The sequence below is a fragment of the Chenopodium album genome, chromosome 13 (assembly GCF_948465745.1).
Source record: "Chenopodium album chromosome 13, dcCheAlbu1.1, whole genome shotgun sequence".
Classification (NCBI taxonomy): Eukaryota; Viridiplantae; Streptophyta; class Magnoliopsida; order Caryophyllales; family Amaranthaceae; genus Chenopodium; species Chenopodium album.
Window position 1 is genome coordinate 22,932,207 of NC_137846.1, and position 18,225 is coordinate 22,950,431.

The 18,225-nt window shown below is 31.9% G+C and overlaps 1 pseudogene across 1 annotated transcript; it reads right to left on the reverse strand.

The window, feature by feature from the left end:
- Positions 1-9,023: 9,023 nt before the first annotated feature.
- LOC145574700 (chlorophyll(ide) b reductase NOL, chloroplastic-like) lies at positions 9,024-18,017 on the reverse strand (annotated as a pseudogene). The gene is made up of 13 exons (XR_014098142.1): positions 17,653-18,017; positions 15,243-15,311; positions 14,024-14,085; positions 13,823-13,909; positions 12,942-13,009; positions 12,776-12,824; positions 12,617-12,702; positions 11,302-11,359; positions 10,329-10,379; positions 10,067-10,117; positions 9,947-9,988; positions 9,360-9,469; positions 9,024-9,264 (listed from the first exon to the last, which is right to left on the reverse strand). The product of XR_014098142.1 is annotated as a chlorophyll(ide) b reductase NOL, chloroplastic-like (transcript).
- Between the last annotated feature and the right edge of the window lie 208 nt (positions 18,018-18,225).

The window sequence follows — 18,225 nt, forward strand, 5'->3', positions numbered from 1 at the left end:
CATATGGTAATTACACTATCTTAATTGTTTTATACAATTATTGTTTGGTTTGCTATTGATATGTATGATTCATGTATATAATTATATAATTTGATCAGATTTAATTGCGTTATTACTAGTGTTTTACATGATTGATTGTGTTATTATGCTAGGGTTTTAATGTTGTTGCTATAGGGAGTATTGTTTTATTAAGGTTTTAGGGTTACTAATGCAGAGTATTATCTTGGGTTGAGAATTAATTAATTTTGGGTGCTAGTATTATTGCCCTAAGAGTTGAGATATTCATGAATCGAATTGTTATGTTATTTGGGAACATTTGCCACTATTGAGATATTATAAATTAATTTGTGAATGGTTATTTGATCAATATATGAGATCAAAAAAGGTTGAGCATATTATCTTGTTTATGGTTTGAGGCTCGGCATTATAGACCTTAGTCCGTGGCATGTTGGTAAGGAGATGATAATCATGAGTTAAGAATGAGGTATAATCTTTATTAATTATTTTTCTATGGTCCCCTACAGTGGGAATTGACCTATATGTGGTCTGATTTAAGGTATTTTTCTGGTTATTGAGAATATTCAAGTTTTTATACTTGTTGGTTTGTTATTCGAATTACCCATGTCAAGGCTAGGTAAAACAAAGAGCGTGGCACATTTATGGGACAGATGAGTTGAGTAAAGGTTCGTATTATTATTCGAGGTTGAGTTGATAAAGGTTATTTTCAGAGTACAATGTGTAATGTAGTTTTGAACTACAATGTTTAATTGAGCTAGTAATATTAATTATTCTATTATTCTCAGCATTCTGATATGTAATGATTACTCAGCTTTTTACTGACGCCTGTGTGTTTGTTTGTTGTGCTACTTGTGTTTGCGGCCATGTCTTTTTCTTATGGTGACGATCTATTTTTGAATTTGTCCTTAATGGTGAGCAGTCAATATTTTCTAAGCAGGTTTAACAAGTGATCGTAGCTAAAGGAGCTCAAGTGTTTCGATTAGTATGCTGTAACGAGTTTGTAAAATTGTACTTATAGCTCACTTAGTTTATTGACTTGTAAGTTGTAATTATTGGGATTTTGTAAGCCTTAACACTTGACAGGTTGTTGAGTGTGGCGGTAATACCTCCGATTTAGGTGTATGCTTCCGCAATTTTATTCAAAGGTTGTTTATTTTTCCTTTAATTCTTGTTTATTATTTGTTAGTAAATCGGGGGTGTTACAAAGTATGACTAAGATTTATGTAGTGTGTCTTTCAAAAAAAATAAATAAAAAGGATTTATGTAATGTGTACCTCTAGTTTGCAACTCTTATAAATGCCTTTTTCTCTAACTTGTTGTTTAATCTGCTTTCTTCCATTTTGTAGCTTACCAAGGCCCCGTTCTTCAGAGCTGCTCTACTCTGCATTGAGCTACTCTTCTTCAATCTACTCTACTATGCTCTACTCTACTCTACCCTTCTTAGCTTTACTCTACTTAAAAAATAATACTTAATATTGAATTAGTATAATACTAATTAATATTTAATAATAATAATAAATAATTAATATTTAATTATAACAATAAGTAATTAATATTTAATAATAATAATAATAAATATTGAATTATAATAATAATAATATTAAAAATTTATATTACATAATAATAAATAAATAAATAAATAATATATTTAATAATTATAATAATAAGTAATATTGAATTATGATAATATTAATAAATATTTAATAATAATAATAAATAATTAATATTTAATGATAATAATAATAATTAATATTTAATAATAATAATAGTAATAATAATAATAGTAATAATAATAATAATGATAATGATAATGATAATAATAATAATAATAGTAATAATAATTATTAATAATAATTGATTTTTTATAATTAAAATTAATATTTAAAGATAATAACTAATATTTAAAGATAATAATAATTATTAATTTTTAATAATAATAAAAAAACAATTAAATAATATTTAATAATAATTATTATTATTTAATAATTATATTTAATGATTATAATAATAATGCGATAATAATAATAATAATGCGATAATAATAATAATAATAATAATAATAATAATAATAATAATAATAATAATAATAATAATAATAATAATGAAATCTGCTCTGCTCGACTCGGCTCTGCTCTGCTCTGTTTCAATCTGCTTTGCTCTGCTAACTCCTACTCTACTCTATCCAGAAGCTCAAAAGAACAGGGCTCAAGTTTGTTGGTGACTTGGCTAATGTCTTGCTTAAAGTGGAGAAGGATTATTATAATCAGAGTGCTGCTCTTACTGAGAAGGATAAGGAAATTTAGCGGATCAGCTCTGAGAGGGATTCGCTTGTAGGTGAGGTGACTCCCCTGAAGGAGAGAGCAGATGCCCTACAACTATAGCTGGAGCCCCTTAAAACTAAATTGGAGATTGTGAGAGGGAGTTGGGATTTTCTCATGTCAGGGTCTAGTCTTTGAAAGCTGATGTAGTTCGACTACCGGGCGCGAGGGTGAGCTTGCAGCAACTAGGAAGGAAGCACTTAAGTCTTTTATGCTTTCACAAAACATTGCTAGGTTGCTTACTTACTGTTAGGATGGGGGCTGGGAAGCAGTAGCCCACTGTGTTAGCAGCCTGTATGGGGAAAGTGAAGAGCAGCAGTCAATTAATTGAAGTAGTTGAATAAGAGGATTACTATGACTATAGCCGTTGGTAAATTTATTAAAGACGAAAAAGATTTATTTGATAGTATGGATGACTGTTACAGAGGGACCGTTTCGTTTTTGTAGGTTGGTCTGGGCTATTGCTCTTTCCTTGTGCTTATTTCGCCTTAGGAGGTTGGTTTACAGGTACAACCTTTGTAACTTCATGGTATACCCATGGATTGGCCAGTTCTTATTTGGAAGGTTGCAATTTCTTAATCGCAACAGTTTCTACTCCTGCTAATAGTTTAGTCCACTCTTTATTGTTACTATGGGGTCCTGAAGCACAAGGAGACTTTACTCGTAGGTGTCAATTAGGCGGCTGTGGACTTTTGTTGCTCTTCATGGTGCTTTCGCACTAATAGGTTTTATGTTACGTCAATTCGAGCTTGCTCGATCCATTCAATTGCGCCCTTATAATGTAATTGCATTCTCTGGTCCAATTGCTGTTTTTGTTTCTGTATTCCTAATTTATCCACTAGGTCAGTCTGGTTGGTTCTTTGCACCTAGTTTTGGTGTAGTAGCTATATTTCGATTCATTCTCTTTTTTCAAGGGTTTCATAATTATTTTCGGCCCTCTTGTATTATTTTGGGGGAAATTATTTTGGTAAATTGTATTTTTAATTATCTCCCAAAAATCTATTATTTTCCTTAATTCCATTTTTCCATTTTCTTAATATTTGATCACCATATTTTCCTACCTTTTATTTCTCTTGATTATTCCCCAAGTAATCTTCCTTGCCATATTATTTTTCATGACAACATACCTTCCATATTTTTATTATGCACAATCACCTTAATATCAAAACTTTCTATATTTCTTTCATTCTCTTCTCCAAGTAATTCCTTAATTCTTTTTACCATAATTCTTCCCACATTCTCTAGCCATAATTCTTGCATGAGCTAGCCTATAAATACCCCTTCATACCTCCCACATTCTTCACACCAATTCTCTTCTTCTCTTACTCTTCTTCTCCTCTTTTCTAAAGAAAATCAGCCCGTACATCTTTGAAGCCAATTTTTGGGCACTTCTGTTCAGTTTTGGGGTTTTGTCATTTCACGGAAAATTGTTCCTCTTAAAAAAACCTTGAGGTTAGGCTCAAGAATCACCCAATTTGGAGTTATATCAAAGGAGTTACAGGCTCTGCAAATTCTGCCTATTCTTTCCAACGCAAATCCAATTCTTCTCTTTTCCTTGGTTTTCTATCCTTTCTTCTTCTCTTTTCTTATTTAATTAATTATAATTATTATGGGGGATTCATAAAAATTATTATAACTAGTTTTAATTAAATAAAATCAGATTTTTAATGATGTTTATAAGAAAATAATTTAAAAGGTTCATATATATATAGTTGGGGGTTTTTAATTTAATTGTTGGGTTATTTGTTAACCTTATATTAATTAAGGTTATATTTAATTGTTGGGTGTTTTCGATCAAGGTTCTTAAAGTGTTCTTTTGAGTGGTTTGCTAGCAAGGATCAAGGTACGTTTAGGTGGCTAGACACCTTGAAAATTGGTTTGAATAACATGTTTGATATGATTTTATTGGTGTTTGAATTAAATTGAATTGAAATATGAATTTTGGAATAAAGCATGTTTAATTAATTGGTTTTATTAAATAAATTGGAGTATTGATTTTTATATCATGATTTGAATGATTTAAGTTAATTATCATGTTTTAAAGGTTTGATTTTAAAAGTATGTTGGATTTAATTAAAAAGGAGTTTGAGGTATTTATTGGTATTATTGAATTAAAGAGGTTATTGAATATTTTAAAAAGCTTTACAAGTATGTTTATTTTATTAATCTCATTGTGCAGATTTATTGAAGACTATGGACTTTGTATGACCTAGTCTTTCTCCAAGAATAGCCTTGAAATAGTAGGAGACTAGCTTAGGGGGTGTACACACTTAAAGAGGAGATTGAGTTAATTGAATGGTTATTGAGTTTTTGAAATAATTGATTTTATAAATCATTATTATTGAGTATTGAGTATTTTTAAATATTTTGATAATGGAATTTGGAATCATGAATTGGAATATATTGGATTATTATTGGAATTGGTTTTAAAAACAAGTTTGCTAATAAATTGAGTTTAACTATCTTGCACTTATCGTACTTAGCATATTTTGCTAAGCCCTATTTCTTATTTTGTTTTGGTTCACCCTATTTACCGTAATGGTAAGTAGTGTTGACTAATTTCAGGTGAAGTCAATGATTGAGCATATGGAGTCCCGGGAATGGTTTCACCTAGATTAGGAAATGTTGGTCTTTATATTTTATGAGTACTCATGACAATGGTTATTATTAATAAAGAAAGAGTATTGAAGTTTTCCGCTGCAAATTGTTGGTTTTATTTTTAGTAAGTTGAGTAGCCTTGCGTAATCACGCGGCGGTAATACGCCTAAGTCTATCTCTACAGTATAATTATATGTATTATATTGGTATTTCCGTAGAGGGAGATTTAGGGGTGTTACCTACTGGTTTAGGTAAGTATCTAATACGTTCTCCGACTAGAGAAGTTATTTTTGGGGGAGAAACTATGTGGTTTTGGGATTTGCGCGCTCCCTGATTAGAACCCCTAAGAGGTCCAAATGGTTTGGACTTGAGTCGGCTGAAAAAAGACACACAACCTTGGCAAGAACGCCGTTCCGCAGAATATATGACTCATGCTCCTTTAGGTTCTTTAAATTCTGTGGGTGGGCTGGCTACCGAGATCAATGCAGTCAATTATGTCTCTCCTAGAAGTTGGTGCTTTAATGCAGTCAATTAATTTACAACATGAACAAAGAGTGAAAGAAAGCTAAAGTAGAGTAATTAATAATCTTTAGTAATTAATGCTCCTTTAGGTTCTTTAAATTCTGTGGGTGGGGTGGCTACCGAGATCAATGCAGTCAATTAATTTACAAGCTGAACAAAGAGTGAAAGAAAGCTAAAGTAGAGTTGAAATTATTGTCCAACAACCAATTTTCTGAAATTACAAAATAATAAAATTATACACATTACACAGCCTGCAAAATGCAAACTAATTTAAGAGAGCAATCTAGCACTTGCCGAAGATCTGAGAAGTGAGGGAAGTCACCGCTTCTAGTGGAGGAGTGAGGGACGCGCTGCTTCTGGTGGAGGAGTGAGGGAAGATGCCGCTTCTGGTGGAGGAGTAAGGGAAGCCGCTTTGAACAACGGTAAAATATGGGGGTTTCTCAGAGAGTAAGAGAGAAGAGAGGAGAGAGATGCCGGAGATCTGAGAAAGAGAGGAGAGAGAAGGGAGGAGAAAGAAGAGAGAGGCGGATATGTGAGTGTGAGGGACAAAATATTGAAATTAGGGTAAGCTGAGTTTTTGTCTTTTGGGCATATGGATAAAATTTGAAAATTGAAATATGGGTAAAAGAAAAAAGTAATTTTCGGATTTCGGATCGGATATCCGATCCAATATCTGATATTCGACTTTATTTTAAGATATTGGATATCCAAAATTCAAAATTCAAAATGTTTTCGGGTATGTTATCCTAAATTTTTGGATTGGATTATTAGATAGTTTTGTTCAGCCCTAATTATTATGTAGAAATTTGCAAATTTATGACAATTCCTGAGCTGTTGACCGGATATTTTTAACCCAAAGCCGAGTTAGAGAAATTTAGTTCGGTGAATAAGAGTTCAATTTTTGAAGAGGGTCAAATTAATATTTCGGACCAAGTAATGAACAAGCTAGTACCAGGAATCAAGCAAGTTAAAGATTTGGGCTCAAATAAGAAGCCCAATCCTAATAGGATGCTGCTGGGCTAGTAAACACCGGGCCTGGTCGAGCTGATCAAGCAAGTATTAGTTTGGTTGTTTTTCTTTTCTTACGTTTTCATTAGTTTAGTTCTTTTCATTAGCAACTTTTAATTAGTTTTATTACCTTTTGGTTTATGCAAGATTATTATTGTTTTACTTTTATTTGATTATTATCGTTGATTTTACTTTGGTATTTTGCTTTAATATTAGTTTTTATCATTATCGTTTTAACTATGCTTTTTTTAATTACTTTGTTTAATTTAGTTTTAACTAGTTGAAGCCTGTGCGATGTACGGTTTGTTTGAATTTTTAAAAATATTTTTTTTTTATATTTATGTGCTAAAATTTGTTATAAAATTCCTAATATCAAAAATTAATATTTATATTTAATTAATTTAAACTTAAAAATATCATTCGCCAATTTTGCTTGCGTTGCATTTGAATTATTTAATTCTAAAAGAAATTAATAATCTCTTATTTAATTGGCTACCACTAAAATTTATAATCTTACATGGCGCGCTAAGAAAATTAAATCCTACGTGACTCTCTAAAAACTCGGGAAAAAACTCCCCTTTATATATATATATATATATATATATATATATATATATATATATATATATATATATATTTATATATTAGATTATGCACGAATAGTTTATTTCTAGGGTTCTTAGGGATCCATGATTAATATGAAGGGATGATTTATTATTGTTGAGTGTTAATGTTTTAGATTAATTACCTATTGATTGATTTAATGTTGTGCAATTAGATTAACGCTGATTTAATTGCATAAGTTATGCAATATTGATTCAAGATTCGAGAGATGAAAATTAATGTTTAGGCTTAGTTTCAATAGGCAGGTTAATTTATAAATGGTTAACTCAAGGTTTGAGAGATGCGATTTAATACCACTAGATTAATTATGTGATTGTAATACGTAGCGAAAGCCCTTTATAATCTGGTTAATTTATGCATTGATAATTGATTGTTGTCTTTCATCTCGAAATATTATTTGTTGATGAACTTATACCTTAGGCTATTATTTTATTGATATTCTCTTAGTCTTATTGCTTAGTTTAATTATTTCCCTTAGATTAATTCATATAAAATCCTATTTGTTACTTGAAATTTAGATTTTAATAATTTATTAGGAATAAAAGAACATTGTTTCCTTATGGATTAGACCCTACTTCCCCATCTATTTTAGTTAGCACTTTTAAGAATTATATTACTTTTGATTAGGTGATACGACTAGATCATGTCAAAATTTGGCACCGTTGCCGAGGAAACAATTTTATTTTTATTTCTGATTAATTTGTAGTCTATTAGATTATTTTCTTTCGTCTCTGAGATAATTTCTCATATTTGTTTGTTTAGTACAGATCAAGAATTAGAGTGTATTTTAGTGAGTATACTAGTTTAGATCCTGTGCGATGCACGGTTTTAAACAAACACATTGTGAGATTTGTTTATAATACAGAGAAAGAAAGTTTTCTACTCTGTTAATTTGTTATATACATAGTAAGTAATTTCTATTGTAGCATATTACTTGTAAAATATACAAAAAGCAAAAAAAAAAAAAAAATCACAATGAACACTTTAAAACATTGAAACATTAACATAATTGAAAAAAAAAGACTCGAAAAGGAAAAAGGATAAAGCATATTAAAGGTTTATTAGATAAAAAGCAAAGGTAAAAGAAAAAAAATAATAAATAAAAACTAATGACATCATCATAGCAAATTGGCAGGAAAAAAAATTTACGTCAGAGTAACATATGTACAATTTGTAGAAGGGATGATGATGAGGGGACGATATCATATACGGAGTAACTAATATATAAAGTTAAATTTTAACCAGGTCACGAGACAGCGACACTTGACGTTCCAACTTTTCGCCAAGTGTTGCGCCACGTTGAATATATTTAGATAGACTTAATTTGAAGCAGAAAATAATTAGTTTGTAATTCTATTTTCAATCAAATTTGGATAGAATTTTAGGATAAAATTGTTAGTTTATGGTTTTATTTTCGATAAAATACAAATATTTCACAAGTACACATTGAATTATGATTTTATTAAAAAAAATATTAGATTATAACTCTCAATAATTATTATATATATTTATTTATTATATCATAATATTGTTTGGAGCGAAGGAAGTAATTCAAAACGTACAATATCCATTTATAATATTTCTAATGGATTAAAATAATATACTTCACAATATAATACTTTGTGTGATTTTAATACTGTATGTAGACCGGTCAATTGAGTCAAGTCATTTCAAGTTATGGGTTAAGAAATGTTCAACCCTAACTCAAAGTTTTGGGTTCGAATCAACACAACGGGCTTTATACAATTTATTTTGCTATTTTTTTTTTATGTATTTTATCAACCAATTTTAGTTCTTCACCAATATTATTATTAGTCATTTACATGCCTATTACATAATTTAAATCGTCACAAAAGTACATTAATTCCTAACTAATTTGACATATAGATTTAAAATTTTATCTTAAAATTCAATAAACAACCTGGACATCACACGGGGCACAAAACTAGTTTTCTATAAAGATAGCTTCCTTCTCGAGCTCCCAGAGTCTACAAATGGTACGATTTATATTTTGGTGATAAATCAATATAGATTTTATATAACCGCTTCCCATATTCCATATAGTTAAAAAAATGGGCAAAATAATAGGGAAGAAAATTAATACTATACTATTTGAGCTGCAAGCTTTTCAATCTTCAAGCACATATCTATTCCTCCTGGCACCGAAGAAAATTCTCTGCATAGCAAATTTGAAACAAAAAGTTCATTTCAGACAATATACCAGGAAGCCATTGACAACAGAGCAAAAATCTCTTTTTTCTTTCAACTTACTGAGAATATCTGTGAGTAGGCTTTCACCCCAGTTAAAACCGTATGTATGTTGGTTTTGTTGATCCATTGCCAGCCATTGATCTAATGTTAGGGACAAGGTACTCTGCGACCTGTATAGAAGAATACAACATTATTACTAAATTTCAATTCAGAAAACAAAAGCAATATATCTCATATCCATATTAGGGCTCGTAGCTTTGTTCCAGTAATAGAAAACACATTCCAGCTATCCAGTGTTGATTTCAAGAGACCTGATCTGTTGTTTCACACCGCAATAATAAGCCAAAATCATTAGTGAAATCTCAGCAGTCATCAACCTTGACATCAATTACCACAGCCAAAACCTGTAGCATTAGGTACTGTTGCTCTGTTGGCTAACATGATGGGTCTGAAGTTCAACGGAAACTTTTTGGTTCAATTTCTCACTTCTAAAAGCATTATGATCATAAAGGCATTACATTACATAGCAAAGCATCACAAAATATGAGAGCACTAGTGCACTACAATTTGGAATGGAATGCTCAAGCATTTTCAAATAGGCAACAAGTTCATTAACAGATTAACTGGTGATTAAGATAGAATCTTACAACTTCTGCAGGTTCTGCAAGAACATTTATGAAAAACTTTGCCTGCAGATGAAATAATATAAAATAAATCCTTTTTTGAATGGAAAATTAAATAAGACTGAAAAAAGTTGTCTACTGAACCTGCTTTGTTGTAGCACCCGACATCAGAAGATCGGTTGTGACCATTCCAGGCTGCATTTTCATTATGAGATGGAAAACTGTTAACATTGAAATGACATCTAAAGGGAAAATTATGTATATTAATCCAGGATTATGATGGCTAGCGGACATCACAATCATGCAGAGTGTTTGATTCCCCATTTCTCTTAATTAAAAACCATCGATTCTCTGGAATAGTTAGCACAAGGACCACAGTTTGGGAAACAGACAAGTTATAACATACCGACAAGTTATGTACCACCACATTTTTCACATCCTGCATTTGCAATTCAGCCTGCAAGCAGAAAGTCCCATTAAAATGCTATATTAGCTTAGAACATGAATCTTTAGCTTTTTCCTCAACTAGAAATGTTTTATTTCTGTTCAGGGTATTTTTAATCATGCTAAAATGTGCATTGATAGTGACAGCCTGACAGACAATCTTTAGGATGATCTAGGTTAATAACAATACGCTTAACCCCACTGTCATAAACTGCAATAAACAGTCGTCACTAACCCTTCATCACAGCTAGAACCCACCACAACCCGGCAACTATAATCACAACTAAAAAAAAAATCCAAATAATGATATTTTCCCGATGAACATAAGATAGAAGAAACAATGAACTATTACCCATCATAGACATATACTTTTCAAAGATTTTTTTTCTATTCTACATACTTACTATCAGCCACGTAACCCTTAAGTAGGAGCATAAGCTACTAAGCTAGTCAAAAAGTCAAATTCCTTTTTAATACTTCGTACTAAACATGTGTGATGTGTCTAAGTTCACCTAAGCAGACTCTACCATGAGCTCTTGACTGCGTAACAAAGAGAATAAAGCTTATTTATACCCTTTCAAATTACTTCAGAATATTTTGATTTTTTTTATTTATTTTTTTATTTATCTATCATTCCATGATTATCTTCAGGTCCAAACGTCCAATGGTCATCCCTATATATACCAACCTAGCCCATCATCCATGTTATCTCTTCAATTCAAAAAAAACAAAACACAAATTACCACCTTCAGATAGCTAGGTCCTTGATCTAAGGTATCTCCACTAGATCCTAAAAGATAGAGAAATATGAAAAATCTGAAGCTCAAGTTTCAGTGCTCCATCACAAAAATGGCATTGTACAAAAATAATGAGATTCCTACACATATTAAACACAACAAAAAGCAAATTACGCAGGGATATAATCTATTCCTCACCTGTAACGATTTAGTCATATGCACCACACTGCGCTTGGTTGCTCCATATGCAGCAAATCTAATTAGTGAACAGCCAAAAACAACATAACATAACATAAACCTTCCAAAAGGGGTGTCTCATCCAAAAAATGATTAAATAAAGAGTGCTCTAAAGCAGATATAACAATAAATGTTATCTAATAATCAGTTTAATAAATTTAAAATACAGCTATTTAACTACAGCTTATCAACAAGTTTACAGAAAGAAAATGATAGCTTTTGCTGCTTGGGAACTGTAATATATCAGATTTATAGTCTGCTCAGCCAGAATTATCAGGGGCTGGTCAGTTGTTGATAAGCATATTCCCTCCGTTTTTTTTTTTTTTTTTTCCAAGTGTTGCACTTTCCTTGATTGGACCTTTTTAAAAAGTGTTACACTGCCTTATTTGGCAAGGTATGTATTAATACTACATCTCTCTCCTTTTGGTTCTCACTCATATCCAATAATAATTTATTATATTATTTCTCTAATCTTACATCCCTTACCTTTCAATTGAATATTACCTCCATTATTTTTCCTTATAAATTTTTTAATACCAAATATAAATTTTTTAATACCAAACTACCCCACTTACATCTTATTATAAAAAAGTCAAGTAAATTACTTAAAACTATGTGCTGGTAGAAATGTATACAGAGGGGGTAGATTTGAACCCATCACTAGTTTGATGGAAAACTTGATCTCACATTCTCATGTAGTCATGTGAGGTGATTCCCAGCTTTCCAGGACTATCAGGAGGTAATAATAGACCTCATCTAATTCAGATCCAACAAATCAAGATGTCCAAAAAAACATTCAGCAGCAAACTCGCCTTGTGAGCACCTACAATTGACAGCACTATAGGAGGTTTAACGCCTAAAACTTTTTCAAATAAGAATCAGATACTGTCCAAGTTAGGTCAAAGAAAGTGAAAAGTTGTGACTTGTGAGCACCTACGGCTTTCAATAAATGATTACGGAATTCCAGCACTTGTTTTGCTGTTGTTACAGGAACTACAGAAAAGGAACTGCCTCTTACTCTATTACCTTCCAATTCCTCTCTTTATTGGTCGAGAAAATATCGATTGGTTATTTTTCTTCGTTCGTATCTCTTTTTCCATTTTCGGTCTCGATTAGTTCACAAGGGGTTTACGACCTCCCCCCCCCCCCCCCCCCCTCCTCCTCAAACGGGTCTAAAAATAAAGAAAAGCCTTTCGAATATCAATTACAGTTCTATTACATATGGCGTTGGAGCCAAGGAAGTGGGAATATTATATGCACAATGAATCTAAGATACCTTGGGGTTGGTCTTCCATCAGAACCAGCACCATCAATATTGAATATATGACCGCCTCTAGGTTGGTTCAACATCATCTTCATAGCCTATAAAACAATATAATTAAGGATAGAGTGTTTGTGTATCCTTCGAAAGCAAAGAGAATTATTTGTCTATTACCTCTCGACAACAGAGCATCAAGCCTAGGGTATTTGTAGTGACCACCTCACTGCATAGATGCATGTTATTAATTTATTAAATAGGATGCACCGCAAGGATATTGCCAATTTTGCCATTTGCATGAGTATGAAAGGAAAGATGAAGAAGGCAAGGTAAATATACTCACATCAGATCCTCATCTGATGCTTCTGCCAAAGGCTTATAGCTATATGCATTAGATCCTGCATTATTAATCTGCATCAGTAATAATACAAGATTAATCTAAAGGTCACTAACATGCCAGATCAAGAAGTTATGTAATCATCTGGGAGCAAATTTCATGAACACTGTTCACTCAACCAGTTCACCTTATTGGGTGTTTAAGGCCCTAGTACAAAAGTAGCCATCTGACAATTACTGACTCGGCTGATAGAATGCTTTCACTTGAATAGTAACTAGTAACATAATCAGTTCTAAACTAAAATTTGAAATCCATGTGAATCCTCAAATATAGGAACCATAGGTCATCCCACGATCTAAAAGTATTAGTACATGTTATCGGGTATAAGTAGATCTGTCAAGCTGACCAGTCAAATGGGCTTTTAGTCAAGCAAGTTTGAATGGCTTTCAGATACTGGAAGTTAGAATGGATTTTCAGGTCATATCCATTACCCATTACTTTTGCAGATTGCTGGATTGTTTCAAGCTTTAGTGCAGAGCAGGACCTACTAGGAAAGGAAATTTTTAAGACTAACCAATAGGGGCAAGGGAGGGGGTTGGGGTAGGAAATTTTTAAGATTAACCTATAGTGGCAAGGGAGGGGGTTGGGATAGGAAATTTTCCCCCCAAAAAAAAAGGAAAACAAACTTTAGCTTGACTTGAGTAGAAGCTAAAGCAATGTGTCATTGAGCCCACCCAACATTATAGTTGGTGCTTCCCTGTACACCTAACACATGGGAAGTAATAGTTATTTTTAACTTTTTTTTTTCTTTTTCTTTTTCTTTTTTATTTTTTATTTATTTATTTATTTTTTTTTTGACATCAGAATATTGAGGATCAATCAAATACCCATATATCAATGTATTTAAGTTTTTCCTGTGCAAATGCAACTAAATTCTTCACATCTTGCCCATCCCTCACATCGCACTTGGTACCCTGCAAAAAGAAAGTTACTTGAGAATATTGTTGAACCGAGTATGCTCAAAGTTAGATGCCCCACTAAAGAAAAATAAGTGAAGGTTTATATAAAAGAGGTTGTGAAGGAGGTACCCACACACGCAGATCCCCAAATTCTCCTCTTAAGCTCTGAACTGCCGATTCTACTCGCTCACCTGTCAAAAGAATGGTTGTACCATTATTTGAAAGATTTATATCGATTTACACTAATACTGAGGTCAAGCTTAATAACTCATCATCAGTTATTATCACCAGAACAGCCAGATGTTAACAAAATAGACTGAAAGACATATTCCAATGCAAATGTAAACAATGAGTGGATGAAAAAAATATATATCGAGTGTGACAAGCTGAAAGACATGTCGTACTTACAGCAAATAAAATAATAGAAATAGAAAAGAAAGGATCATTGCAAGAGATAAGTTACCTATTGGATTCCCTGAGATAAAGTGATAATGACCAAATCTCGTGTTTTTACTATATTCTAAGTACTTTGGTATCTTTGCATACAAGCTCATTAAGTTTATGTATGTTACGAAACTAACCCGACAACCTCTCAAAACTAAAAAGTTAACCGTCAAAAAATTCTTGGATATTTAACAGATTTCCTTTAGGCAAAGTCAAGAAATTAACGCCCTCAATATGAATTAGCAACCTGATCCATGCACAAAGCAAGGCTATCAAATAGAGTACATATTTAAAGTTACAAACTCATAGATCAAACCACTATGTCATTCATTTAAACATCATGCATGAGTAAAATCTTCAAATAATCACTTAAAATTCATGAATGAAACCCATCAGAAAAAACCACTCCTTCCTAATCTACAATCCATTGCATGCTGAAATTAATGATTAATAAACAGCACTCTAACCTATCCAATTTAAAAAATTTGACACTTGCATATGCCCATATCCAACCAAGTGTACTCTTAGGTCCAAACAAGTCCAAGGTGATTTGTAAACTAAGGGCCTCAGTTGAACTGATATTTGCAAAACAGAATTTATCTTTACTGATTAAAAAACTGATTTAATTGATCATCATTTCTAGTGCTATTTATTAAATCACTGATTATAAATTTAAAACTGACTATTACTGGTTATACCTGATGTTTTAGTTTTTTAAACTGATTACAACCAATTTTACTTATTAGAACAACTATATTGCTGATAAAAACTCATTTATACCGAATCTTTTTATTTTTTATTTATTTATTTATTTATTTTTTTTTTTTTTTTTTTTTTTGTGAACTGAAGAAGATAGGAATTTATCTGGTTCTTTTGGCAATACATAAATATATATGATTCTCACCTGTCCTTGAACAAATAATGACATTGTCACCTGCTTTCAAAAACTCTTTAGCTAGTGCATACCCTATCCCTGTTTAGCAAACAAAACGTCAATGCCACAAAGTAAAAAGAAAAAGGAACAATAAATGGAGGAAGATCAAAAGAGTTAAACAACCAATTAAATTATGCCTAGCTCTGACATATCCTAACCATATTAAGTCCAGGACTCCAGGGTTTCTTCCAACCCACATACCCAACTGTGGTGATATTTAATTGCAAGCCAGGAACATCAATAAATCCCCATCCATACAGAACCCAAAAATAAAATGATCACATTTCAACTAGTATTTCCCATTTCCCAAAGGTATAATAAGAGTTGCATAGACTAAATTATCAATGAAAACTAACAAGAAACGGTTTCGGGATAGGAATTCCTACCATATGTAATGAACACAATCTAGCCTATATGACTTTCTTTATTGATCCAAGATCCAGATAACTTGATAATGTGTACAAGTCAGAGGAATTTAAACCAAGTACAGCAGAAAAGTAAACAAAAGAGAAAAATTGAGTTGTTTTTTTCCTTTTATTCTTTAAAACTCTAATTGATATCTTGAAACAAAGACAACATATACTTTATTTTTAAACTGCACAACCTACAAGGAATTTCAAAGTCCATCACCAAGCATATGGCTAATATCAAAACAGAGTAATTGATTCCCCCTCCTAATCAGAAACATAAGCCACATTCCTACTATAGGCAAAACAAATCAATATTTCCTCCATCCTTAAATATTGTCAACATATGATTGAAAGCCATTTTAAGGATTGGAGTTAAAACATGACAAAGTTCTTTCATTTTAAAAAATTTACATCTCCATCATATTACGTAGTCTTTTTCTTAAAATTTCTAGTGAAGGATATCATGTTATAATTAAGTGTAGCATGAGAAAGTTTTAAATGTAACTACTAAATCAAGATATCTGACCTATTTCTTGGGGACATCTAATAATATAGCTTTTGGGCTTTCGAATATAGTCCATTCTTCTTTACAATAGTCCACTCATTAAATATGACAAGTTCAACATGTAATGAGACAGTTGAAAATGAGGTCTCAACTCCTCCATTACCCAATGGAGCTCATATTTTGTAGAAGTAAACAACTGTAAACTGATTTGACAATCTTACACAATTCCGAAATACAAACCACAAATTCAACAATCAACACAGCCCCTTTGTTCTGATATAGAGAGGTCCTGAGGGAGATGATAATCTGATATAGTAATCAGACTACTTTCATGACTTCGGACTTCCATAGTACAAGAGAACAAATCAGTGGATACTCTGTACATATATCCTTTTACCCCAAAAAAACTCACACTCAAGTGGCATAATGATTTAATGACGCAGGGAGATGAATATTTGTGTTACGTTTGTATTGAAACAGGAATGTAGAATGATTCAAGATTAGTAGAATTAAACAGCATGACTAATAAACAAGGCTATATAGTTTTGCACAAGCAGCTACAATATTTACACTTCATGGAAGAAATCTATATTGCAATTTTAAATTTGCCGCAGTTTTTTTTTTTTTTGGCATTGAGTCATTAACATATCGCAACATCGTACATGTTTGGCATTTGTTTGTCATACGTAACCTTTTACTAATCCTCAAACGATCAGACGGTCAAACCCAACCCAATGCCTCTCAATTCTTATAAGTTAACAGCCAAACCAATTAGTTAAGTGATAATTTTGAGTAAATCAATATCAAAATCAACAAGTACACTACACTCTAGCTGCTCACAATCTCAACATTGTTGCCAACAGTTTATCTGACCCTTTATTCTCTATCTAAAAATCTAAACCCCTTCCTTTCAATTACTGATACTGGTCTCCAATTTCCATTGTCTTACATCGATGTCACATTGCCACAAGTCACATTCCTAATCAACAATTAAAGTCGTACAATGCACGGGATCAAAACCGCGTACAAACTCATTTCACTGCAAAACCAAGAAGGAAAAAAAAAACGCAGTCCACTGACTATTGATTATATTACTCTAAGCCATATACAGGAGGAAAATTCAAGAGCATTAAAACATATTACCCAAAAAAAAAGCATTAAACAAATAGCAAGAACAGACTTTTATTTCCGACATCTAATACAGTAATACACTTAAAATTCAATAGTGTCACATTTTAAATTTCACAACTTCACGATGAATTCAGTAGAGCAGAACCCATTTTAAGGCAATTAATTCCGAGATCACTCAACCCATTTTTTAAGCCCCTAAATACTAGAACAATTACCCAGAAAATAAATTAATTTTAGCCTTAAAATTCCAAGATAAAATATAAATTATTAATCAAGGGATAAAATCGAATTAAAAGAAAAGGGCAAAAAAAATGTGGGAAAAGATGAAAATAACCTTTAGAAGAGCCGGTGATGAGAACATTGAAAGGAGGAAGCATAGGCTGTTTTTGGCCATTGAAAGAGGAAGCTTGAGCTTTAAGCAAAGTAATGGGGTACCTAATATTATTAACAAAACTTGCATTGATGAGATTTTGGCGGGAAGTAAATGTGAAGAAATTGGATTTAGGTGTAGTGAAGGAAGAGTAGAGAGATAATTTAGGTGGGTTGGATTTTGGTTGAAAAAGTAGTGAAGGAATGGATGAAGTTGAGGTAACCGCCATTTTTGTGGATAAACCACCTTATTCTAGCAACTGTGATTTCTGGATTTTTCTATTGCTTATTTTGGGAGAGAGATCAAGAGAAGGGTGTTAAGAGGAACTTTGTCAAAAACTTGGGTTTGTAAATAATTAACACCTTTAATTTTTGTAAGAAAATTATCATAAAATATTTTATTAAATGAGAAAATACAAGATTCCTGGTCACAAACAAAAAAAAAAAAAAAAAAAAAATACAAGATTATCTATGGGGGGTGGGGGGCAGCTTGTGCATTTAATAGACTAGAGTGTATCCGTGCAATGCACGGGATATA